Source organism: Microtus oregoni, unplaced genomic scaffold (assembly GCF_018167655.1).
Source record: "Microtus oregoni isolate MIOR12 unplaced genomic scaffold, Mior012 000018F_ref0000195, whole genome shotgun sequence".
Classification (NCBI taxonomy): domain Eukaryota; kingdom Metazoa; phylum Chordata; class Mammalia; order Rodentia; family Cricetidae; genus Microtus; species Microtus oregoni.
The window spans coordinates 7,229,809-7,255,050 of record NW_024543077.1 but is presented as its reverse complement, the minus strand read 5'-3'; the positions used below and the strand labels follow the sequence as shown (position 1 = coordinate 7,255,050).

Here is a 25,242-nt window from a genome sequence, read left to right as displayed (position 1 = left end):
CCTGACTGTGAGCCACGTCTATTGCATTCTTCCCTCTTGTGTCGCTCCTGCTCCCCGCAGTGCCATAACAGCTGGGTGAGAGCTGGAGCCCACACACTTTCAGAGGTATTGTATTCTTTGCCAGACAGTGGCAAGAATCCGTCCTATCTAAAAGAAAACAAAGAATAATCCTTCTTCTTGATCTTCATAGACACCCAACTGCGTGGCAAAATAAGGGCCACATTAAGGTGCTTTAACCAAAGCCTTTGCAGTTTTATCATGAGGTAAGGCTTATCTGCTTACAAATGTCACCCCTGACTGTAGTCACCAAAGATGCTATGTGACTCCTTTAAGATATCCTCCTAGCTCCATTCTTCTCTGGAAAAATCTTCTCCACGATTCAAAGACAATCTCAAATTCTGCCTCCTCCGAAGACGCTGTCCTCATGTCTGTATATAAAATGATTGATATGCGCAGAGAGCTAAGAGAATGATTTGGGTCTAGGAATGAATGAACTCAGGTCCTTCGAGCTCTTCCCTTCCATGCAAGCTCCAGAAATATTTATAACTGTTGAAAATAGGTTTACATTGTTTATATTGTAGCTGTTTTGTTTCATTATGTGTTTCCTCTGTATTCACAGGTGCTACAGTATCATTGAATAAACACATTAAGTCTCCTATTCACTAATATTATATATTTAGTATGTATTAATATGTGTATGTATAGTTACACACATGTATATATGTATATATATGCACATATAACTTTATAGCATATACCTGGCAAGTCTCTGACTAATAGGCTAAAATTTGATGTCATAATAGTAAATCAAGACTGTATGTCACATGAAAAGACCACAAGCTACCCATAAGACTGTCAATGTTATCGAAGAACCATCGAGTTTTGCATTAAAAAGTTTTAAGTTAAAAAAGTTTTGTGTCAATATGTTTCAATTAGTACTAATAACTCAGTGTGGACATCATATCATCTCACCTCCTGTCAACTTCCTGTCCCCGTTTCCAATCATCTGGCATTTATCTTTTTTTCAGACCTATAGGATAAATATTTTCTGATGATAATATAAAATTAGGAAAGAAAAACTTAAAATCTAATTGAAAAAATTGATTACTGCCCAAGTACATACCATGGATAGAAGATATATTGATTTTTATATTCTAGAACTCGTTCTGAATCCTGATGCTAACCTTAATGGTTATGATTATGCCTTCCTTAATTACATACTGAAAAAAAATTGAACCTTTTTCTTCGATATGAGTAATGTATCATTATGAAATATCATTATGAAAAGATACTTGGAGATCATGTAAATATCTTGTTTACATATTTTGCCCTAATTTTAGCATCTGTCAGAAATATCCTGCAACTGATATTGCCTTTGTAACTCGTTCAAAGGCTAATTTTCTGTTTCTGCTTTTTCTCAGTGATATTAACCTAAATTACCTGCAAAGGAATAAGTTCTGTGTCGCCATTTTTTAAAAGTCAGTTGTCTGTATCCTTATGGACTGCCAATACTTGTCCTATCCGGTGTCTTATGGTCCTTTGTAATGATTTTATATTTTATTGTTTAAATTTTGCAGATTTGGCCAAATTAAGAATCCACCAAATTTGCTTCTGTGACCTTTCAACATATCTAATACTATCCATATTTTTGTTGAAATGAAGTTGTATAGCATCTGCATTCCAGATGTTTACTGACATAAATGCCAAATAATAAATAAATAAATAAAAATAATGCCAAAAAAACATTTTATTTTTCCTTGTGCCATTTTTTGTTTATAGAATATGCTTTGTGTGTATTATTTTATGTATACCTTTATCTACTCTTATCTATTTTTACCTATCTTCATTTTCTATTTTATTAATCCCTTGGGATTTCATACATGTTGATCATGTTCATGCCGTCCAGCCCCTCCTTCCGTGGCCATTCCCCCTTCACTACTCACCCAAATTTGTGGCCTGTTGTTGTATGTTTGCTTGGGTTTTTTGGTAGTTTTGTTGTCGTGTGTTTGTTTTTCTGTCAAGTACAGAATGTGCTTTCCATACACCGCTGAATGTGTGACCTTTGCTGTGTGAGGGGCCGATGGTAATGCATCAGGGTCACACCCTTTAGTGAATGGACTCTCCCTTTCCCAGAAGCTTTGAACTGCCAATAGTTGGTAGGCTAGGAATGGAGCCCTGTACCACCAGCAGGGTCAGGAAGCTGTGACTAGACAGACCAGAGGCCCTTTGGAAGGACCCTGACTATTACTCTGCTAAATGGACATAGTACTCGACCATCTTTATCGACTTTTGTAATAAGCAAGTTGAGGAAGAAGCTATTTTTCCATGCTTACTTTATTGACATATTTTGTGATAATGAGTTAATTTCTATGAAAACTACTTAGACTGTTTCCAAGTAAAAAGCCTTCCACAGGTAATTGTTGGTGATTGTTTTCTCCTTTTGCAAGTTTTATAAACTTATTTTGACAGCTTTGTAAATGCACTTTGCTTGTTATTTAGGTTTGGGGGGCTGACATTTTTCTCACCTATTTTGTTGAATGCTTAACTCGGCTGGGTTCTGTTTATTACACTGAATAAGTTATGTTTATATGATTTAGATATTTGGTGCTTTATAAAACTAAAGCTTGATTCAAGTGAGAGAACCCGTAGAAAGAAGATTTGGCTCATGTTCACTTACGGCAACGGTGTATAAAATAATTACCTCTCGAAGAGACAGCGTTAATGCAGCCAGAAACTCCAACACAGCAGGACGTCTGCTTTGACTTGGACATGGTTGCTGCAGTAATGAGCATGTCGGAACATTAGAGCATGTCTCGGTGACATACAGGGTCAGACCTGAGGGCGTTCTAAAGAAACTCAGTGCTAATGACCTCCATCCTCCAAACCAGCTCAACCTGGCAGTTCACGAAGAGCCAATGACCTTTGACTCTTTATGCTTATGTGTTGCTTAAAAGTACATGTTTTCTTGGCAAAATGATAAATAACTACTCAGTGACTAACCTTACTCGTTTTGCTTCCTGCTTAAATTTCAATGTTAACTTCTTGTTTAAATGTTTGTGTGTTTGCGTGTCTGTGCACACATGTGTGTGTGTGTGTGTGTGTGTGTGTGTGTGTGTGCATTTACACTGATGTATTTGCATTAGGATGGGAACACTTTGGAAGTCATTACAAATAAAGTGATTCTATCCCTGACTTATTAATTGCATTTAGACATCTCAGACCAATGCAGAAAGTAGTGGTGATTCCGTGGAATGCCTCGTGTCTGTTTCTCTCTTGACGGCTGCAAAAGCAGAAATATGTAAAAAAATGATAAAGTAAAAATAATCAGGGTTGTCGATTCTAAGTTCAAAGTTTGACTTCTTTGAATCTAACAGCATACACGAGAAGAGAATAATCACGAATATTCTAACTCAGTTCAACTGAGAATTGTCACTTTACATGCTAGGGAAACTTTGTTGAATGTACAGTCTATAAAGCAAAGAACAGATTCCTAAGATATCGTTGATGCTAACAATTAAAGTCATCCCGACCCAGACACACACATCAGCACACTGGCTCTCAAACACGCCTTGTAATTGATTCGGAAGAAGGTTCATCCTGTGTGGCACATCTCAAATAATCCAATAGAGCAGGTTTTAGCAACAGGTAATTATTTACTCATTATGGTGATTTTCATAAGCATCTCTCTTTGAGCTGAAGCAAATTCCCGGGGAGCTTCAGTCAGCCTAAATAGGAATTCTTGTCAATTAAAACGATGTACTTTGGCATGAAATAAATTAGTTAAAATTCCAACTAATTTATATAGTGATCAGTCAGTCAGGCCTCCATTAACGTACCTTAAAGGAAAGGATATCCGGTGTGGCGTTCTGCGGACAGCTTAGGAATGCTCTGACAAATTAAAGGAGATCATATGAGGCACTTGGTGATGAAAGAGTGGTTTACATTTGAATATGAAAAACTCCATTCAGAACTGAGCAAAAGAGAAAGCAAGCTAGTCAGTCCATAACTTGGTTTCTTTGCAGAAGGAGCTTGCATGCTACTCAGGGGTCCTGTGCATTTTAGCTTTTTGCATTTTGCCTTTCCTCTATATGTCTAAACCTCAGGCTAGCAACACTTGTGAAATTCAAATGTATTAAGAGTTGTTTGAATCTTTCTCAATCAAGACAGTAAGATAGGCCACTTTGAGGTTAAGAGACTGATGGAAGTTAGAGAGGGAGGGAGAGAGATGTGATGGACTTATATATGCCAGCATTTCGTTTTTGTATTCTGTGTGTCCAGTGTGTCCACCTGTACTTCAAAGCAGACTTCACATACAGACCTGGATTCAGAGGGTCTCATGTACTGCTGTGTTGTCTGTATGGTAGCAGAGAAAGCAGACTGGAGATTTGTATGCATGGTGACAAATGCTTTTCACCAAGCAGGATCTGCCATCACTTCCACTCTCTACTCCAACAGCAAAAGCAAAGGCATTGGCCAACCTTACTTCAAGATAGCAAAGTGCCACGGTACCTAAGCAAGAAATGGCAAGGGAGCTAAAAATCATGTGCTGTGGTGATGTTTATCTTATGTCCTAAATGTAGTTGTCCTCCTCTTTCAATTAAACCCAGTTATTAAATTAGAAAATTCTATAATCAGTTCAAGTTTTGCTTTTTCCATGTATTATTTATTCATGGGGGTGGTGGCACTCACTCTCCTCACAGCACATGAATAGAGGGCAAAAGACAATTTGGAGAAATTGGCACTCTACTTTCTCCATCTTCATCCTACAGCTCAAACACAGGGCAGGTGTCAGGTATTTTACCTACTGAGCCACCTGATCATCCCAGATCTCTACCTTTGGGCTCCCTTGGAGAATGAGCGTCACTCTTCACTGATAAAGTCCTAGTCTGGCAGTAAGTTCCAGTTAGTGCAGCCCTGAAGTAGGTCATGGCTTTTTCCCTTCCTTTATCTCATGCATCAACTCGTCCTAATCAGTCACTGGTTTTTGATTAACACTGTGCATAATTCACAATTATTTACCACCATATTCTTCCATGCTTTGAAACATCTAAAGAGAAATTCTCATCCACAATGGAATTGGCACCGTGGTGTGCTTGAGAGCTGTCCAGATTCTCAATACCTCCATTTTGACTGATTAAATAAAACTTCAGCTCTACTCAAAGTGAGGAGGAGAAGGGACATCGTGTTTGGGTTTCCCGTTATCAAGGAAACATAGCAGCAGGATTTTTAATACACAGTGAGCGATTGTGAGAGGGAATTATATATTAGCATTGGGCCATTAAAGGACATGTGATTAAGTTCAGATGGTGTGGCAAATTACTAATAAAGTGCTAGGTGCAGACCTAGGGTTTTATATGCTTTGAGGAAACCATTGAGGCTTCGTGATGGTTTCCAAGAGGGCTCTAAATGTCGTATCCGGTTCTCTCAGGGCACGTGAAAGGAAAAGCAGTATTAATCTATCAATTCTGACCATTCTCGCATTTCCCCAAGGTCTCTGCGGTGAGAAAGACAGACCCGCACCTGCTGCTTGCTTCTGAGCATTTTCGTTAACATTATTTCTGTGGATGCTAATGAGCTATAATCCACGGGCTAATTTACTGAATGTAAGTTCATCAAAGAAACATGGAGGAAAATTAGAGGTGCAATTCATTGCAAGGATGCTTAATAACACTTAGAAGAATGTTTGTATGTTAACCCTTTGGGTGGTATTTGTTTGTAGATAACGAGAAAAATTTTCTTGAAGTGCGTAAGCTATAATGAGAAACAGGCTCCTTTTCTAGTGCAGTTATTAGAAACTGGTCCTTTGTTATATGCAAATGAAAATCTTATGGATTATCATAACTGATTAATTTTTTCTATAACACAGCAGGACTTTGGTTAGGACCAAATTATTTTGAGCTTAAAAAAATATAATGAGCCCTTTTCACCAGAAACCCTACTGATAAAGATTTAAAACTGCCCCTGACATCTAAAGGAAGCAAGATTGGTACAACAGGAAATCCCTGAGACTTCAGACATATGACCTTCACACATTAATCTGATTTTTCCTCTAATTTACAAGCACACATAAAATAGCCACTCTGTTAATTAACGTCTATGGCATTCTACATATGGGCCCTCAAAGGACCCTCCAAGGATCTTAGAAATACAGTATCTTAAATGTTACCATTTAAGACACAGGATTGGACAGATGGGAAGGAAGGATCTTGATGGCGGCAGATTCTCCGAGGTGATCTGTGTGAGACAGATGGCATCACAATGGTGCATTCAAAAGGAACCCCCATGAGTAACTGAAAGAGAAACCTATGTAGGTGATATGGAAATGCTCATTGTAATTATGTGCTTTGAAGACAGAGAATACGGATCGATATCAGATGCTGGAAAAGACAGAATGAGGAAATCTGCCTTTCTAGAAAGCAGCCCTGTGGCACTGATTTAACCAGAGGAAACCGATGTGCCATCAGACTTGCTATCCCCGGAATTACAACACAATAAATTATCACTGCATTCAGTATATTTGCAGGAATTTGTTACAGTAATACTCAGAAATTAATACATCCTCCTTTAGTGAATTGAAATGAAAATCATTGTAACAAAAATGAACTTACGATGCTCTTCATCATAATAATATCTTAATTTCAAAAATACTTTTTATGGCTGTTCTTAAATGTTGAATCTTCTTTATTTTGCACACCTATATTTGTTTAGTATCATCTAAACTCTTATTTATACTTTAAAATTAGATAAGTTTAATTATCTACTATTTTATACTCAGCACATATTTTAACTTTTAACATTAACTACTCTATCCCATTAAATTGCATTCTTATAAAATTGTTCATTAATATCCTATTGAAGAGTGTTTTAATCTCTGTCAGAGATTTTGGAATTTCAGTGTAAAATAAGAAAGTATTAGTGTTTACGAATTCATTGGTGATTCGGTAGTATCTGCTCACTTAAGCACAGATCAGAAGATCCAGCTAATGATTCTGATGTCAGCACAGAAGAACAGCATGGACAGAGGGTTGCTCACTCTTACTCTGCGTTGAAGTAGTGGCCGTTTCTTTGGGCACACTTCTTGTTGGAGCAGAAGTTTTCAGAGACAAACAAACTAACTAAGTCCTTCCCACACACATCTGTCCAGAAGCCGTCAATTGTGGAGAGCTACACTTCGGCATCCCTATCACAGTTTAAGAGTTCTCTTTGATGGCTTCCTTTCTAGACTGTTTCTTTGGGGAGCGTAGGGGTTGTCACAGAAGCCTTCGATGTCGCTCGTTCTCAACCGTAACTCTGCAGTCACTGATCTCACTGCAAAAGAAGCCTTCTTGCCCTTTACAGTCAATGGTAGCAAAGATCCTGGACTTCCCCATAGCTGGCAACAGCATGGACTGTGGGTGTCCACATGGCATCAGGAATCAGCACAGGTGGCAGACCTCTCCATGGTCTCCAGCAATACAGACCATGGAGACCATCATGGCCCTTGACAGAGCACCACCCATGGATGTCAAATTTAACTCCAGACATCAGCATAGACAAGGGACATACACATGGCCTTTGGTGGTAACATGGACCACAGACATCAACATGGCCTCTAGTAGGAGCCCAAAGCAAAGACCTCAGCCTCATCACAAACCAGGGACTCCATCACAGCCCTAGACAGCAGCACAATACCATACGGCCTTCACTGTCTACGTGCTAGGGTTACAGACAAGCACACTACACCTGGTTTATGGAGCATCTGCCAACTGAACTATGCTCCCAGCCACACTGATTGATTTTCATGATGCTTGAAAAGGTTAGAGATTATCATTCTGATTTTACACAACCAGTTTCAGGAAATGGCTGAAATTGATTGGGCAAAGATTGGAAAACAGGTCTAGAGACATGAAATGGCCAAATTACAGCTATTTAGTGGAAGACAATCACTGATCCAGATAGATTTTATGATGTCCTGCTTCAGGCTTCTTCATCATCAGATTGTGCTGCTCATGTTACACCCATCCCAAAGAAGCGTCTTCCATGTAAAATCCCAATCTGAGCTCAGTCAGGACAGTCGAGGTATTTCCTAAAATGTCTTGCTAATAAGGCAAATTTTAACTTGAACTTGCTGTCTGCGTTAAGTGTAACAGCAAACATGAAACTGAGTGGCAGTCAGTGGTCAAGTACTGACTTTTCCTCAGTATCCCTACTCTGTGCAGGGTTAGTGTCAGAATTAGGCAGAATGATACCCACAGTGAGTGTTTCCACCTTTCTGAAAGGGGAAATCACCCGTTTCTCACCAAATGATTTTTTAACAATTCAAACAACAAAACACAATTACACCTTGATCTTCATTTAAAATATTAGCATGAAAGAAAAGCATATTGTTGAATCATTTGTTAATACTTCTTTGTAGGCGGCCTCATTGAAAAAAATGTTGAAAAATAGTTCTTTGTGATAACACAGATGAGCTTTGAAGACATAATAAAATAATTACCCATCTACAGAATCTGAAAGTGTTTATGACTAGAAAAGGATAGGAACATGTTTTTTCTGATGACCTGAGTGGTTGGGAATTGGTGTTGAAGATACAGAGTAAATACCATATTTCAGGTATGAAGGAAAAACAATTTCTTGTACAACACAGTGAATAAATGTGCTTCATTTCACTTGTGGAATATGATCTCATTTTATAGCCCATGTCGACCTGGAAATCACAATGTAGCCCAAGGTGGTCCTTAATTCTATTTCCTCCTACACCTGTCTTCTGGGTACTTTGAGTTCAGGTGTGTGCTGTCTCTCTTGCCAAATGATAAGAGATTAGATAATGTGCTCGAACTACAAAAATGGCAACCATGGGAAGTAGCCCATCGATTAATTATCCGTATTTAGTTGTTCAACAATGTAAAGAGACTCCATATCTGTATTTATAGCCATATACACGTATTTGCCATTTTTAATCCCATGACAATTTTCAATTATTAGCCAATTGTATGTGCAGCTATTTTTCAAATTTATCCTTTTACAAATTGGTAAAGAATGTGTGTTGCAGTAGAAAGGAATGTAGAAGACAAGGAGAGGAAATGAAAGAAATTATGACTAGTAAAAGGTCAACTGGAGGTCAAAGTTCAACCTGGAGATCAAACAGAGATAGTTTCAGTGCACAGCTCCGTCTAGAACTACTTGCATGTTCACGGTTATGTGCTTTAGCTAGCCATACATCAAGTCAAATTTAGAGTAGATTTAAACGAATTCTTTAACTTTGGGGAAAGACCTGAGAAAGGCATACTTTTCCTGTTATTTACTTTGTGCTCAACATGATATGAGGTTCTGGAAGGGAAGAGAGAATACTCTACAAATAGTACGAAATCTTGCCATTGTATTTAATAAAAGGCCTCGGCGGCGAATACGGGTGACGAATCGTGAAGTAGAGATAAACGGTGGCAAATGTCGCAGCTAATGACAACTGGAGAAAAGGGGGCAAGCGTGGGGAGTGGGAATGCTGCTGAAAGCCAGAGAAATTTAGGTCAATGTCTGAAGATAAAGATTTAAGTATGGGAACGGAACATTTCAATCAAAAGCAGTGAATGTTTTAGAGTGAATTGTGAAAAAGACATGTGCGGTGAAGCACTTATTTTTGAGTTTGACTAGAAATGGTTCCCAGGTTTCAGGATAGCTTCTCACCCCTAATAACTACTGAAGGTCTCAGCAGCTTTGGACTATAATATGTATACTATGTATCACATATAATCACATAAAATGTGCTGACTTATTATCTACCATGTTTTAACTAAGGTACTGTCAAATACTATAAAAAGAAATCCTTCCGAACCCAGAAGCGTGTTTTTCTTAATTCACTTTAACTTCTGCATTATAGCAGCAGGACTGTTGGAGGGTTTTGTATGCTTCATTATTGGTGTGCTGAGATATCACACCTTGTACACTTTCAGATCCCCCAGTAGAAGGCGGTACATCCTGGGACTCCCTGGCCTGTCAATCTAGTTGAAGCAGTGAGTGAGAGTCCCCATGTCAAACCACAACGTGGGGAACAACAGGAGAGGACATTCCAAATGAACCTTTGGACACTAAATCTGCGCACATGCGTGGCCTCACACATGGGTAGTGTAACAGTGGAAGAAATATTTGGAGAACTCAGGAAGATGATTGTCTACATCTACCAGGGCATCATGAAAATTCCATACATTGGCAGACAGAGGCCAAGTATCCCAAACTAAAAACTGCATCATATACTCGTAGATGGGCTTTGCACACCATGCTGATGCCGATATATAAATGCTAACAAAATTGATTTACTCCGACCCAATTACTTCATCTCATTCTTTCTTTACTTGCTTCATTTGTTTTGGTTTGTCTTTCAGATGGTGTCTCATGTAGCACAGACCTTGAACTCACTTTGTAGTAAATATTGGCCTTGAACTCCTGATCTTCCTGCTTCTACTTCACAAACTCTGGGGTTTCAAGTGTGTGTCACAATGTCCAGATCTTCATCTCATTGTTTATAAAATTCCTTATGACTATAGCAGACACATAAAATATTGTTGTCAACAATACTGAGCAGTCATTGCTAAATCAAGGCTAGTTTCCTGCTAAATTTCAACCCAATTTATTTTTTGGAACACTTATAAAAGCACACAGCTGAGCTGACAAAAGTCCTTAGAGATCCACTTTCAACATGAAATTTGAGATTTGTCCCCTGCCTCCAAAGCAAACAGTGATTTTCTTGCAATTCAATTCTAGTGAGAAAATCAAAATGTCATTCAATTCATCCTTCATCATCTTGAACTTGTGAAGGATGTTCCATAGCCCATGAGTTCAAACACTACGAATGAGTCGTAGAAAAAAATATGGAGTTTTGAACTTGAAACTTAATGCTTTGCTACAAACATAATGTAGGAGGAAGATTAGTAAGTGTGCCAGCAAAGGGAAGTGTTATTCAACAAATGCAAGGGGACTGGGCTTTTCCAGGACTGTACAGACCAGAGAAGGCAGGAGACATGGTGGAACTTTGTGCTCATCTCGCTAGGAAAGCATTTTCCATTGCTTCTTCTTGGCCATACTGAAGAAAACATATTTCTTCATGGACAAAGGAAGAGGTTGATTTCTCACAGAATTAGAAGTATGACTGTGGAGCAGCAGTATTAGAATTTTAAGATCTAAGGAAGAGAGACCAGTACTGTGCAATAATTGGCATTTTGACTCGCTGCTGTCCCTGAGCTATTTTATAAATATCAGAAGGTAGAGGCCTTTTTTTATTGATTGCAACAATTGAGGCATTTTCTGAAGCCAAGTTGCAAAGAGCACACATATTAGAATCTCCAGTAGCCCTTACTCAAATTGTGGGGTTTAAGGTTCCACATAACTAACTGAATTAGACATTATAACTGCTGGGCGTATGTTAAATTCATGCATCAACATTTTAAATGAGGTCTCTCAAATTCTTTTTGCTTAACGAAAGTCAGGAAATCATTTGCATCACATTCTGAGTGTGGTATAATAAAGGAGTATTGTCTAAGCATTGGTGCTAACTGGAGAAGAGTGGTTCAAAGTGGCAATCAGAAACCTGTACACAGAATTTACCTCTTTAAGTGTCTCCCGAGTGAGAATCCTCCTTCCCAGACAGAATCATGGAACCCAAGAATCAAATCCCATGATCTCATGTTGACACCAGCCTCCTCACCTAAATGCTCTCTGGAAACCATCTTGTCCTTGACCTACCATATTATACTCTTAAGAGAAATGGAACCTGAGGGGTACTGAAAATGGACACAGGAGAATCCCCTAAGACATAATTTTTAACTTTTCATAATTTTCTTCAGAGCATTCTTCATCCACTGATGTCAAGAATTGTAATGAATAGTTTATCACACTCAAATATATCTGCTTCCACCTGAATTCTAATCTGAAACCAACAAATATGACATTAAGTCACTGATATAAGAAGAAAAGTTACCTGCAAAATTTATACTGTAAGATCCAAAAACCCAGATCTATAAATCATTGGTAAAGCTTTATGAAATTGTCTCTGTAACTAAGACCAATAGGTATTTGAAAACTTACAGTTACCAAACATTTGACATGTTTAAACTATTATTCTAAAAACACGATGTGTATCAACTCCTTTATTATTAGCAACCACCCTATGTTACCTATGTTACTCCCTTATGTTACAACTATTATAGATGGGTTAAATAATTTTCCAAAATAACACAGACTGTATGTACATAAAATCATGCCTGATCATTTTGACTCAAAAAGCCATATTACACAATATGATATACATACCACAAAAAAATTCTTCATGTGTGATGCACTCCTTTAATCCCACACTTGGGGTGGGGGCAAAGGCAGGAAGATTTCTGTGAATTTGACCAGAGTGGTCTGCATAGTTTGTTCCAGGCAAGTTAGGACTACACTGTGAGACCCCGTCTCAAGGGGGCAGGGAGTTGTGAGTATCCATAGGATCAATAAGTATGCTTGGTGAGTCTTATCCTTATGAGTCTCTATAAAGGCATAATGAAAAAAGTTAGAATGAATTCTAAGTTTTACAGAAAATTAAACAATAATTTTTTTCTATGGTGGAAGCAATAGAATTCATCAAAAATGTATCAGGGCCATGAATTCATGGTTCTTCACCTGTTGCCGATACCTATTAATGAGCAAATAAAAATCTCATTTTTTAAAAATACTTTGTTTATTATGTGTGCGTCTGTGCATGTCTGTGTGAATGTCTGTGTGTGCATATGTGTGTGTACATGTGTGTGCATGTCTCTGTGTGCATATGTGTGTGCATGTGTATGTGCATGTCTGTGTGCACATGTGTGTGTACGTGTGTGTTTGTATGTCTATGTGTGAATGTCTGTGTGTGCATGTCTGTGTGTAAATGTCTGTGTGTGTTCATGTCTGTGTGTGCATGTGTGTGTGTGTGTGTGTGTGTGTGTATGTGTGCATGCATGCGCAGAGTGAGAGACCAATTTTCAGATGTCAATCCTCTCTTTCTACCAAACTGTGCAAGTCCAGGAGATCCAACACAGGTCTTCTTGCTTGGCAGAAAACACTCTTACCCACTGAATCATCTCACGGGCCCTAAAACCTCACAATTTATACCTCACTGCATACATAGTTATATGGTCAGCGTTTCTACTACCCATAGAAGAGAGAAATAAATGCATGACATGACTGAAATTTAAGGAAGAAATATTGAACTACCTTATTAAGATGTGCATTGTCTTTTTGACTTATCAAAGCATACATTTATATTATATTAATATATTTGTTATAAATAAGTCACAACGGTGCTTAAGAAAGTTCATCAATATCTTTACTATTAACTCTGAGAGTATTTAAATAGTTTGAAGTATCATGTTATTAAAGCAAATATATGTTAAAATGCTCTCTAAATCAATCTTTTTTGACCAATTGTAAGGGATCTCTAATGTCTACGAATTTATTCCACTTCTTTTGTATTTTGAGGCTTCTCTCTTCACCTTATTTTCACTGAGCCTTGAGCTGAGATGTTTAGAAACTGTATTCAGTTAAAGTCTTTGATACAGCATAAACAACTGTATACACCAACCCAACACTACTACATATGTGTGTGTGTGTGTGTCTGTGTGTAATATTTGCTTCCAGTATGCAATTCTAGCTTCAACACTCTATTTTAAACAGTTTTGTGATATAGTCAAAAATGGCGCAGCATTCTCTAAAGGTGCTGTGTTTACTTTCCTCTTCCTTTCATTCTTTTTGTTTTTGTTTGTTTTTTTTTGTTTTATTTCTTTTTTTGTCTCATTTCATGTGGTTTTATCCAATTCTTTCTACTCAGTCTACTCTGATTTTTTCATTCCTCTTACACACTTAATTGATGCCTGCTTTCATTTGTGAACGCGTCATAATTACTCTTGCAGAATCAACGTACCTATCCCCATTTTGTTCTGACAATTATTTCATTGGGTCATTGATGATTTATTATGTGTACATGGATCACCTGGTAAAGTTCTCACCATGCAAAGATGAGAGCTTGGGCTCAATCTGTAGAAGCCATGTGGGAACACCATGCAGGTGTTGTGTGCTTTCTATCCAAGCACTGATTGGGTAAGATAGGCACCTCCCTGGGGCTCACTGGCCATCCATTCTTGCATACTCACTCCAGGCCAATAAGAGACCCTGTCTCAAGACGCAAGGTAGCTTGACTTCTGTGAAGCATTGACCTGTGACCCCTACATCCATGTAAACATTGGAATAAACACCCATACATACATATATACAAAAGTACACACATATAAATAAGTACATAATTTTTCTTAAATTTGATTCTTACACCACCTCTCATAATATTTAGCATGGAGTCAGGACTTAGTTAATGTTGTTGATGGAAAATGAATTCTATTTTAGTCATTAAAGTAGACTTTTGATTAATATGTGTTTGTTATAGTTATATTTGTACTACATTATGTTCACTTATATGTGCACATTATTTTAGTTTTTTTCTTACAGTTACTTTACCAAATATTGTTGTCTTGATTTTGAAAAGAGATGGGACTAAAAAGAAATAAAGAATACACCCATATCTCATAAATCATAAATTATAAAAATTTAAACATCAGCTGTAATCCATACTTGCAACTCTACACCATATGTCTACACGTGAACTATCCATCACGGATGAATGCATATTCCCTTTCTAGAATTAAAAGTCACCACTATGGCAATGTCAGGTTCAAAGTAATTAGTATGTTAAGATAGGTAGCCCATGTCTACCTCCAAAAGTTCTTATCTATTCATACAAATCACCTTCCCAGAAGAATTCTGAAGGCGGTAGGCAAAATAACAGAACTCATATCACTTGCCATGTCATTATCGAAGCATTCACATGTAATAACTGCACTTTAAATGAAAAAGAAGTTATCCATCATCCTATGTCAGCAGGTCTGAGATTAAACAAACAAATGCATTCATCATTATGAAAATTAACTGGACTAATTCTAAGTCATGCTAAATTGAAGAGTACAAGGATTCTTTTTTTTTTTTTTTTGGTTTTTTCGAGACAAGGTTTCCTTTTTTTTTTCTTTTTGAAACAATTACAAATATAGAGAAATTAGGAAAAAGACTCTTGATCATCCTCCCATAGAGTAAGATTTTACTTTGTAAAGAGAGGTGTCTACTCTGTGTAGGCATTTAAAAGATAATGTTATTTATATGCATCTTCACAAGAAAAATGTTAAAATAGAACTCTAGCTGCAGTTCCACACTATGGACTGCGATGCCTATTTCAGTGACTGTATTGTGCAGCTAGGCTCTCCTTAGAATCCATTTCGGCTGCTCTAAAATTGCCAATATGTTTGGAAAAATAAATCTCAGTTATTGTATTTGCAGCTGGTGGCTGGCAGTGCTCATGATCCTGCTTTCTTTAATGGCTATGATTAAATCACTAGAGGTTATTCACACCACAGCCTGTCTTCTGCCTTTCCAACATGAGCTGTGTCCTCTCAAATATTAAAGTGGGGGCAAAGAATGACCTCCTGATATGAAGAGCCACAGAGTTGGAGATAACTTGAAAGGATTGCTCTAGGGCACTTTATCCATTCCTAGTTAGATGCTAAATAAAGTGATCATAAACAAAACTGTGGAGCTGGCTATAGTAACTTATACCTGTTGTCTCAGCATGTAGGAGGAGGAATTAAGAGGATATCCTGAGCTACAGGGTAAATTGGTCTCAAAACAAACAAGTAAACAAAAGGGAAATAAAAGATTTGTAAGTAATAATATTTATAATTAAATAAAATTTTATAAATGACCTAAGTATGTTCTATTACTCTGAGGGTACTCAAGAATACAATTGTCTCATTGACATGATGTCCTGCTATAATTTATAGGAAACTGGTTTATCTCTTTGTCATTGTCTAGTTGATATAAAATATGACCAAGGATACAGTTTTTCCTTTAAATATCCAATGTTGAAAACTATTTCTTTGCCATACATGATATGTTTCAACACCCAGTGTTTCCAATCTTCTGTTTACTAGTCTCGTAATGTTTTTCTGCTTGTATGGAAAAAAGTCCACAAAAGAGTAACTCCTCCCTAATGAAGAATAATGTTTATTAAGAAAATCTATTTCCAACCCTTTAAATCTTCAGTGTCAGTTTGATTGATCTTATATTTCTTAAGGAAAATGTAAATATAATTTTCATTACCTTGGGCCATGAAAGACAGATCAACATTATTTCACAGAACTGTCTTTTATGACTTGGGGAAAGTATATAAGTGACATAAAGAATATATGGTTCATTTTGCCAGTACTTTATAAGTAAAGTATCCACAGTATGGAAAAATCTAATTCATTGCAATTGTGATTTGTAGGCTAATGTGGAGTAATGCACACAGAAAGAGCCATCAGTAAAATGTCTTATTGATCACAGTGATATCTTCTATAATCAGTGATTTAAACGTTTCCTAAAAACTTGTGTGCTAAAGCCATGTTCCCCAGAGTTGTGCAATTAACCAGAGATGGTATGCCTCAGAAATAGACCCAGCGGGAAAATTTAGGTTGTTTCAGGTATGTTTATAAAGAAAAAACAGCGGGACCCTATTATATCCCGTTTCTTAACCTCTCAATGACACCAATAAGCTTCCCTACAATTAAGCTATCATGACATTACCCCAGGTCACATGTAATAGAATTAACTGATCATGTACTGAAAACTAGAAACTTGTAATTAAAATAAACCTTTCTTCTTTATAAGCTGATTAGCTCAAGTATTTGTTACAGCATGAAAAAGATCATAATGGATAATTTTTCTAATGTGTTCTTGGATAAGGTTTGCCAGTATTTTGTTGAGGATTTTTGCGTCGATGTTCATGAGTGAGATTGGCCTGTAATTCTCTTTCTTGGTTGAGTCTTTGTGTGGTTTTGGTATCAGAGTGACTGTAGCTTCATAAAAGGAATTTGGCAATGACTCTTCTGTTTCTATATTGTGAAAAACATTAAGGAGTATAGGTATTAGTTCTTGGAAGTTCTGGTAGAATTCCGCATTGAAACCATCTGGTCCTGGGCTTTTTTTGGTAGGGAGGTTTTTGATAACCTCTTCTAATTCTTCACGACTAACAGGTCTATTTAGATTGTTCACCTGGTCCTGGTTTAACTTTGGTATATGGTATTTATCTAAAAAAGTGTCCATTTCCTTTACATTTTCCAGTTTTGTGGCATATAGGCTTTTGTAGTAAGATCTAATGATTCTCTGAATTTCTTCTGTGTCTGTGGTTATGTCCCCCTTTTCATTTCTGATCTTATTAATTTGCAAATTCTCTCTCTGCCGTTTGATTAGTTTGGATAGGGGTTTGTCAATCTTGTTGATTTTCTCCAGGAACCAGCTTTTTGTTTCATTGATTCTTTGGATTGTTTTCTGTGTTTCTATTTTGTTGATTTCAGCCCTCAGTTTAATTAATTCCATTCTTCTACTCCTCCTAGGTGAGTCTGCTTCTTTTTTTCTAGAGCTTTCAGGTGGGCTGTTAAGTCTCCAATGTGAGCTTTCTCTGTTTTCTTTAAGTGGGCACTTAGTGCTATGAACTTTCCTCTTAGGACTGCTTTCATACTGTCCCATAAGTTTAAGTATGTTGTTTCTTTATTTTCATTGAATTCAAGGAAGACTTTAATTTCTTTCTTAATTTCTTCCTTAATCCAGGTATGGTTCAGTAGTTGACTGTTCAGTTTCCATGAGTTTGTAGGCTTTCTGGGGGTAGCATTGTTGTTGAATTCTAACTTTAATCCATGGTGATCTGATAAGACACAGGTGGTTACTAATATTTTTTTGTAACTGTGGATGTTTGCTTTGTTACCGACTATGTGGTCGATTTTTGAGAAGGTTCCATGAGCTGCAGAGAAGAAGGTATATTCTTTCCTATTTGGATGGAAAGTTCTATAGATGTCTGTTAAGTCCATTTGATTCATTACCTCCATTAATTCTCTTATTTCTCTGTTAGGTTTCTGTCTGATTGACCTGTCCATTGGTGAGAGAGGAGTGTTGAAGTCTCCTACTATTAGTGTGTGTGGTTTGATGGCTGCCTTGAGTTTTAGCAATGTTTCTTTTATGTACGTGGGTGCTTTTATATTAGGGGCATAGATGTTCAGGATTGAGACTTCATCCTGATGAACTGTTCCTGTTATGAGTATAAAATGCCCCTCTCCATCTCTTCTGATTGATTTAAGTTTGAAGTCTACTTTGTTAGAGATTAGTATGGCAACACCTGCTTGTTTCTTAGGTCCATTTGCTTGATAAGCCTTTTCCCAACCCTTTACTCTGAGTAGGTGCCTGTCTTTGTGGTTGAGGTGTGTTTCTTGTAAACAGCAGAATGTTGGATCCTGTTTTCGTATCCAATCTCTTAGCCTGTGCCTTTTAATAGATGAGTTAAGTCCATTGACATTAAGTGATATTAATGACCAGTGGTTGTTAACGCCGGTCATTTTTTTTAGTAGTAGAGTTTGTGTGTTTCCCTTCTTTGATTTGTGTTTGTGAAGGGTCTCTAGATGTCTGAGTTATTGTGTTCTTTGTTGGACTCCTTGGTTAGTGATTTTCCTTCTATTACTTTCTGTAAGGCTGGATTTGTGGCTGTGTATTGTTTATAAGGGAGCATTTGGAAGAAGAGATGGGCAGACGCCAAGGCAAGAATTTGCCCAACAAGCTGAAAAGCAACATGAAGCCACCAGAAACCAGCGACCTCACAACGGGAGGACATGAACACCTTAATCAAGAAGAAGTAGAAAAGATTGACTTTATGAAAGTGATTGATGCCCTTAAACAGCATGTAAAAAAACGCCCTTATAGAAATGGATGAGAAATATAACAGAAAGTTTGAAGAATTGAATAAATCAGTGAATGATACCCTAGAAAACCAAGGAAAAACAATCAAACAGATAATGGAAACAGTTCAAGACTTGAAAACTGAACTGGAGGCAAAGAAGAAAACACAAACAGAGGGCCGGCTGGACATGGAAAATTTAAGTATTTGGTGTCATTTTTATACCAGCCGCTAGCACTCACTCCTAATTCAGTTTCTTTACTGGCGGTACCAGGCTACGCAAGTGCCCCGTGCTGAGTCTGTTTATACCTCAACTTGCACCAATTCTTGGCAACGTCAGTTAGAGGTACCACCAGTCCATGTCTATGACTGATGAAAAAGCTGCTCTTGGGTGTTGGCTCACACAGATTCTCACAACTTCTTAGGTCAGGAAATCCTAGGACAGGATTACCCTGCTGCAAATGATGGGTTGACTATAATTTTGAATCCCTAAACTCAAGATTAATTGGGCCAACATGCAGAGGATTCCGTGTCTATACCTAGTTTCTTTCTATTTTCTCCCTATGTAGTCCTGTAGTGATTGCCTTCTAGCAAAATATTGGACCTACAATAGGTTTTCAATGGATTATTAATATATCTATTAGTTGGAGAAGTTGTCTTAGTGTTTCTATTGATGTGAAATGAAACCATGAGGAAAGAAAATACAAACCCGGCCTCCATAGTAACACACTTCCTCCAACAATGCCACACCTCTTGATAGTGCCATTCTCTGTGAGTTTATGAGGGCCAGTTACATTCAAACTACCACAGAAGTATTTGATTAGTTGCTGATTTTCACACAACATTCAATGTTGAATTTGGTTAGAATTTCAGAACTGTTCTTAGTGCCTGGGTATTTATTTATTTTCTTTCTCCATTGATTTGGTTTCTGGAAACAAGTTATTTTTAAATATTTCTTAATCTGAGTATTAGTTATATTTAATTTCTCATTATATGTACATATATATTATGTTTACTTTAAAGTGTCATCATAATCATTTTATATCAAGAGCAGAAGATTGAAACCTGACTTTTGGTTAAATAATAAAACATTCTGCATAATCAACAAGGTACCCAACATTTACGATAGAAATTTTTAATAAATACTGTTATTTGTAGCAACTGAGACAATTCCACAGGCTGCCAAATATCCTGATATGTTTCCTCCTTCATAGTCTAAGTAAGGTGTATTTCATAAAACAAATTGAGTGGAAATAATTTTCTTCTTAATTAATGGGATGGCTCACCCTCTGTTCATTTATAGTAATTGTGGTATTTTGTCTTGGCTCACAGGATTCTAACTGTATCATGTATTTCAACTTCCTTGTCTTCTTATCCACCAAAGCCATATTTTCATGTGTATCATAGCTCTTTCTAATTTTGTGTCTACAAATTTTGTTATATTTGCCTTTTTCTCCCCTACTTCTATTATTAGAAATCTCTTAGTTTCCCTATTGTGTATAGCTTGATATTCCCTTCTCTGATGGTCTCTTTGCATCCCTCAGGAAAAAAAAAAAGAGAGAGAGAGGGAGAACAAGAAGGAAGGAAAAAAAGAAGAGGGCGGGAGAGAGGAAGGGATGGAGAGAGAGAAAGAGAGAGAGAGAGAGAAATGCAAGAGAGGAGAGAGAGAGGTATCCAGTATTTCAGATGATTAAGTATAGCTTAGCTTGGTCTTAGTTTGCATCTTTTTTGTCCTGAAGTTCTAAAGGATCTGTTCACAACCTCTGAAACATCTTGTCTTCACAGAGAACATTCACCTGTCTGCAATGTGATTGGGAAAAAACGCTAGAAGCATCATTGCTGAGTGTAAAGAGATAATTCTAAGTCCAGTAGAAAATAAGTTACAGATATATATCCTTAGACTCTCTGACTTTCTGAGAGCACAAGGAATTAGTAGCAGAATTAAACTGTATCTTTGTCATTGTAGAACTCATTCTCATATAGGATGTTTGAATATTTTTTAAAAAAGACCCTAAAGTTTGTAACTTCATGGTCCTTCATTGTAGTAAGCTTGGCAAAATTATTTAATATATTTAAAATGTCCCAGATGATAATCTATAAAGATTTTAATCCAGGCTAGGAAAAGATGTGAAACTTAGTAATATGAACTGTGAAAAAATTAAGCATATAACTGCAAGACTAATAATTTTATCAAATTTTGATAAAAATATACTAATATCAATCAAAATTTCATTCCCCTTTCCTATGCAAAACCCAACAAAAGAAAAATTCCTCATTTGACATAAGAGAACTAAATTTAAAAAATTTCTAACTTCAATTAATTTTAGGTTGCTGTTAAAATAGAAATTTGTTCCTTGCACTGTGAAATGGAAAACCTTATCAAGGAGACACATTTGGTAAGGGCTCGTGTTTCAGTATAGCATGGTGAAATGGTGGCCCTTGCAATCTCAGGGCCCGTATTTCAGCTCTTCTAACTTTATCAAACTCGGGTTCCTTCCCAAATACTATCTTCCAGACTTTCAAAATTGATTAATATATGTATTTGAAGGTTAAATTTAAAGCACTAACTTTTTGGTATCATTCTCAAATTATAACAGAGATCCTTTTCCTTAAGCTAACTCTGTGAAACAAAGAGATTCAAATTATTTGCAAATGGTTCATCGCTTCTGTCCTGTCTCTGCACATACTTTTTAGTCTTTATTAGTTTTCTGGGCTTCCAACAATTCCCCTCTGATCTCTGCCACCTCTATTCTCAGACTAAACTTCAGCAACAATTGTGGGTATCTTTTTAAGCACATACACTCATTGTCTCAATTACTAGGCACAATCAAAGCTCAACTAATCTTTAGCTTTTATGATAATACTCAATCCTGCTAAGGTCAGAGGAAAAGCAAAAGATAAGGCAAAGATTGATCAATATTTTAAAGCATAAATATATATATACACATATAAAACATATTATATATAAACATATAAGTATGCATGTTTATATATGTTTAAAATATTAATGAGAGTAATTACTTTTTCATAGATAATATATGGTTTAAAATATTAATATGTGTGTTGTATATTACATATATATAATTTGTGAATAATCATTTATAGGTATTTCTGTATAATATGCAATACATATTTTAGCATGCATATGAAGCTCTCATTTAGAACCTGAGCCTAGAGATGTATTAACAATTTCATAAGTTTTAGTAGATGATCTAATTTTGAAGCAAAAATATAATAAGTATTGGTTTAGCTATAATTTGGCCTATTTTAAAATTACATAAAACAAGAATAAAGTTTAACAAATGTATTAAAAAACAGATTTTCATCACTAGATGCATAATGAGACAGTAAAGCTACAGTGTTTCAAAGCTAGAAAAAAAATACGTAAGTCATGTTGGTAGGCAGATTTCTCTTCCCTGGGGGATGATAAACACTTAAGCATAGACATGACTAAGTCACTATCAGTTGATAAAAATAAGTCAGCATCAGTATCTAAGTCATTAAGAATAATGACAGTGAAGATAAAGATCATGATGACAGAAAAATGATACCAAATATTTATCACAACGCCCAAACTGATACTAAATGTTTATTACAAAGATTGTCCTCGTGATATAAATAGGACAAAGAGATAGCGGTGTGAAAATGAAGGGGAGGGCAAACCATTTCACTCTTCCCCAAACAGAGCCATTCTATTATGACAGAGACTGCTACCCACACCAAGGACCATAACAAAGAGATTGAGATGTGCAGTTTATGCTATCACCATGGAAACTTTTCTCAACCTGCATCATTGTGTTCTGACACCCTTCTTCACACCCTAGATAGAGTTCAGAAATCCAGGCTTCCGAAATAATGCAAACACACTCCTTGTCCCCTAGATTGAGAATTTCAACCTTACTTTTTAAAAATTAGTCAATATTTTGATGTGGGATTCTCCTCTGTATGCTATCAATATGTTTTATTACATTTGGTTAATAAAGACGTTACTTCGGTCTATAGCAGGGCAGGATTTAGCCAGGTTGGAAGAGAAATAGAGAGAGAGAGTAGACAGAGTCAGGGAGATGCCATGTGGCTGGTGAAGGAGACAGACATCCCAGAACATTTACCTGTAGGCCACAGCCGCATGGCGATTCACAAATTAATAGAAATGGGTTAATTTAAGATGTAAGAGTTAGCTAGAAATATGCATAAGCTATTGGCCAAGAAGTGTTGTAATTCATATAGTTTCTGTTTTATTATTTGGGTATAGATGGCCAGGGAATGAATGAGCAGTCTCCCCCGACAGTATCTGAATTATATTCCGTAGTACCTATTTTGTTCAAGGTATGTTTTGATTATTTTTCTAATATTATAATATGTATTTTGGGTTGAATATCAAGGAAGCTAGGAGTTGCCTCAAAAAATGAATGATATCGAATTGTCACTTTTTCTAGTACTTCTAAATTTAAGTTTAGTGATATAAACCTCTCCTATTTTAGAAAATGGCTTCTGCATTTAAAATTTCTTTTTCATGTTCTTAAGTTCAAATAGTTATCTTCGGATGGAGACATTTATGTGTTCATTCTCTGTGCCTTCGAAACTGAGATGGCACACTGTTCAGAATTCTCTGTTTTCCAAGAGCAGTCTGCATGTCCATGTTTTAGTCAGGTGACTTTACTCCTATCTTAGGTTCACGTTCAGAAGTATCTGGTGGGAACTGGAGAGGTGGCTCAGCAGTTAGGAACACTTGCTGTTGCAGAGGTCCAGGGTTGGTTCCCAGCACCCACATCATGGGAACTGACTGTAACTGTTGTTCCAGGGGTCGGATACCCACATAGACTCCTACAGTCACCAAACATACACAAGGAGTATATACCTGAATGTGTATGTCATCTTTCATGTTTTCCTATTTTTCTTTCCATCCTCCTTTCCTTTCTTTCAATTCTTTTCCACTAAAAATGACTCCTCTGCTGAGCCAGGCACTCTCTTAGTGATTGAAGTATGAATTTGGCAGGAAACGCTGTTCTGACCATTATGATGTTTTCGTTTATAGTGAAAAACTCAAAATCCCACACAACCCAGAGACTCACTGCTGAGGGGTTGGGCAGCGTCTAGAGGGAAACTCATTGCCTTCACCTCCACAAACACATGTGTGTTCCCTTTCTTCTTCAGAGATTTGCCAGAAGGAAAAGTAGCAGACCAAATCACACGTCCCTTAAACTGAAGATTTATTCTGTATAATTCATGGGGCACTTGTTGCAGCCCGAAGCGCATCTGTCAGTAATGACAGCACTCCAGATGCCTGTTCTCTGTGATATCATCATCCTGGCATCTAAATGATGAGAAAATCCTGGAAGGGCATTTGAAGTAGAGAAAACAGCATGGATAAAGGCATGAAGGTGAACAGTAATCAATTATGTAGTACTTACTAATTGTCAGGCAGTGATTTAAGTATGGACCATAAATTATCAAGTTAATCATCCTAACCTTACCTAACAGAGGTACAGAGAGGCTGTGTGACCGATCCCAATCCAAGCAGCCATCAGACAACACAGTCAGGCTCAAGCCAGGTACTCAAGAGCACTCTGGACACATTTAACCTTATATGTACAATGACGTGACCGATTGAGGGATCATTAAAACCAGCATCTAGAGTTGAGAGGTGTTGGGTTGAATGACATATATATCATCATTAAAGGGAATAGCAAGACAAAGGGCTTTGGAGGAGAATAAAAACAATTTTAGAAATGCTAGGCATGGAAAATAAAGAAATCCAGGACAGGAAGTCTGGGGATAATACTGTGGGAGTCCGATACGGCATATAAAAAGCCATGAAGGGGAGAAAACACTTTAAAAAGTGTCTGTGGAGCAGAAAGATGACCCGTACAGGCAGAGAACCCTGAGGGGAAATGCTGCATGTTAGGGGAATGGAGGAAGAGGATCCAGGAAGACCATGAGCCATTTCAACATGAGAATAATAAATAAATAAAAACTTAGTGTTGCAGAATTTGATGCTTTCTTTTTACCTTATGGTCTTTAACTTCCCTAGAAATGTTTGTAAACAATCAACATTTGGAACGATGTTATCACTTGGCAGAATATGCATGCAGTGTTAATTACAAGCTGCAAAGGAATATGTCAACTTTTAAAGACATTATCTTATATAGAACTTACTCTTGATTATATCTTCTTCCGAGTAAAGGCAGATGTTTCCTCTCATGCTTCAGATCCCCTGGTATTATTGATTTTTTATAGCTTTAAAAAATATGTTATACTAACTCTGAGTTGAACACTGTGGGAAATTTCCTTCCATCATCTTTCTTCATCCGGAAATGTCTTATTTTGTCACAGCTTCTAATACTTTTGAACATCTAGAAAAACAGTCATAAACTTTGCCATCCTGTGTGCTGAGTCAGGTAATGATGGTATCACTGGCCAGTGACTTGCCAGGGCCACCTGGAGAAGCTTAC

The 25,242-nt window shown here is 37.0% G+C and overlaps 1 protein-coding gene across 5 annotated transcripts in view; it reads left to right on the top strand.

Moving 5' to 3' along the window:
• LOC121458759 (membrane-associated guanylate kinase, WW and PDZ domain-containing protein 2-like) overlaps positions 1–25,242 on the top strand; it is a 1,271,545-nt gene that overhangs the window by 442,244 nt on the left and 804,059 nt on the right. The window lies entirely within an intron of this gene.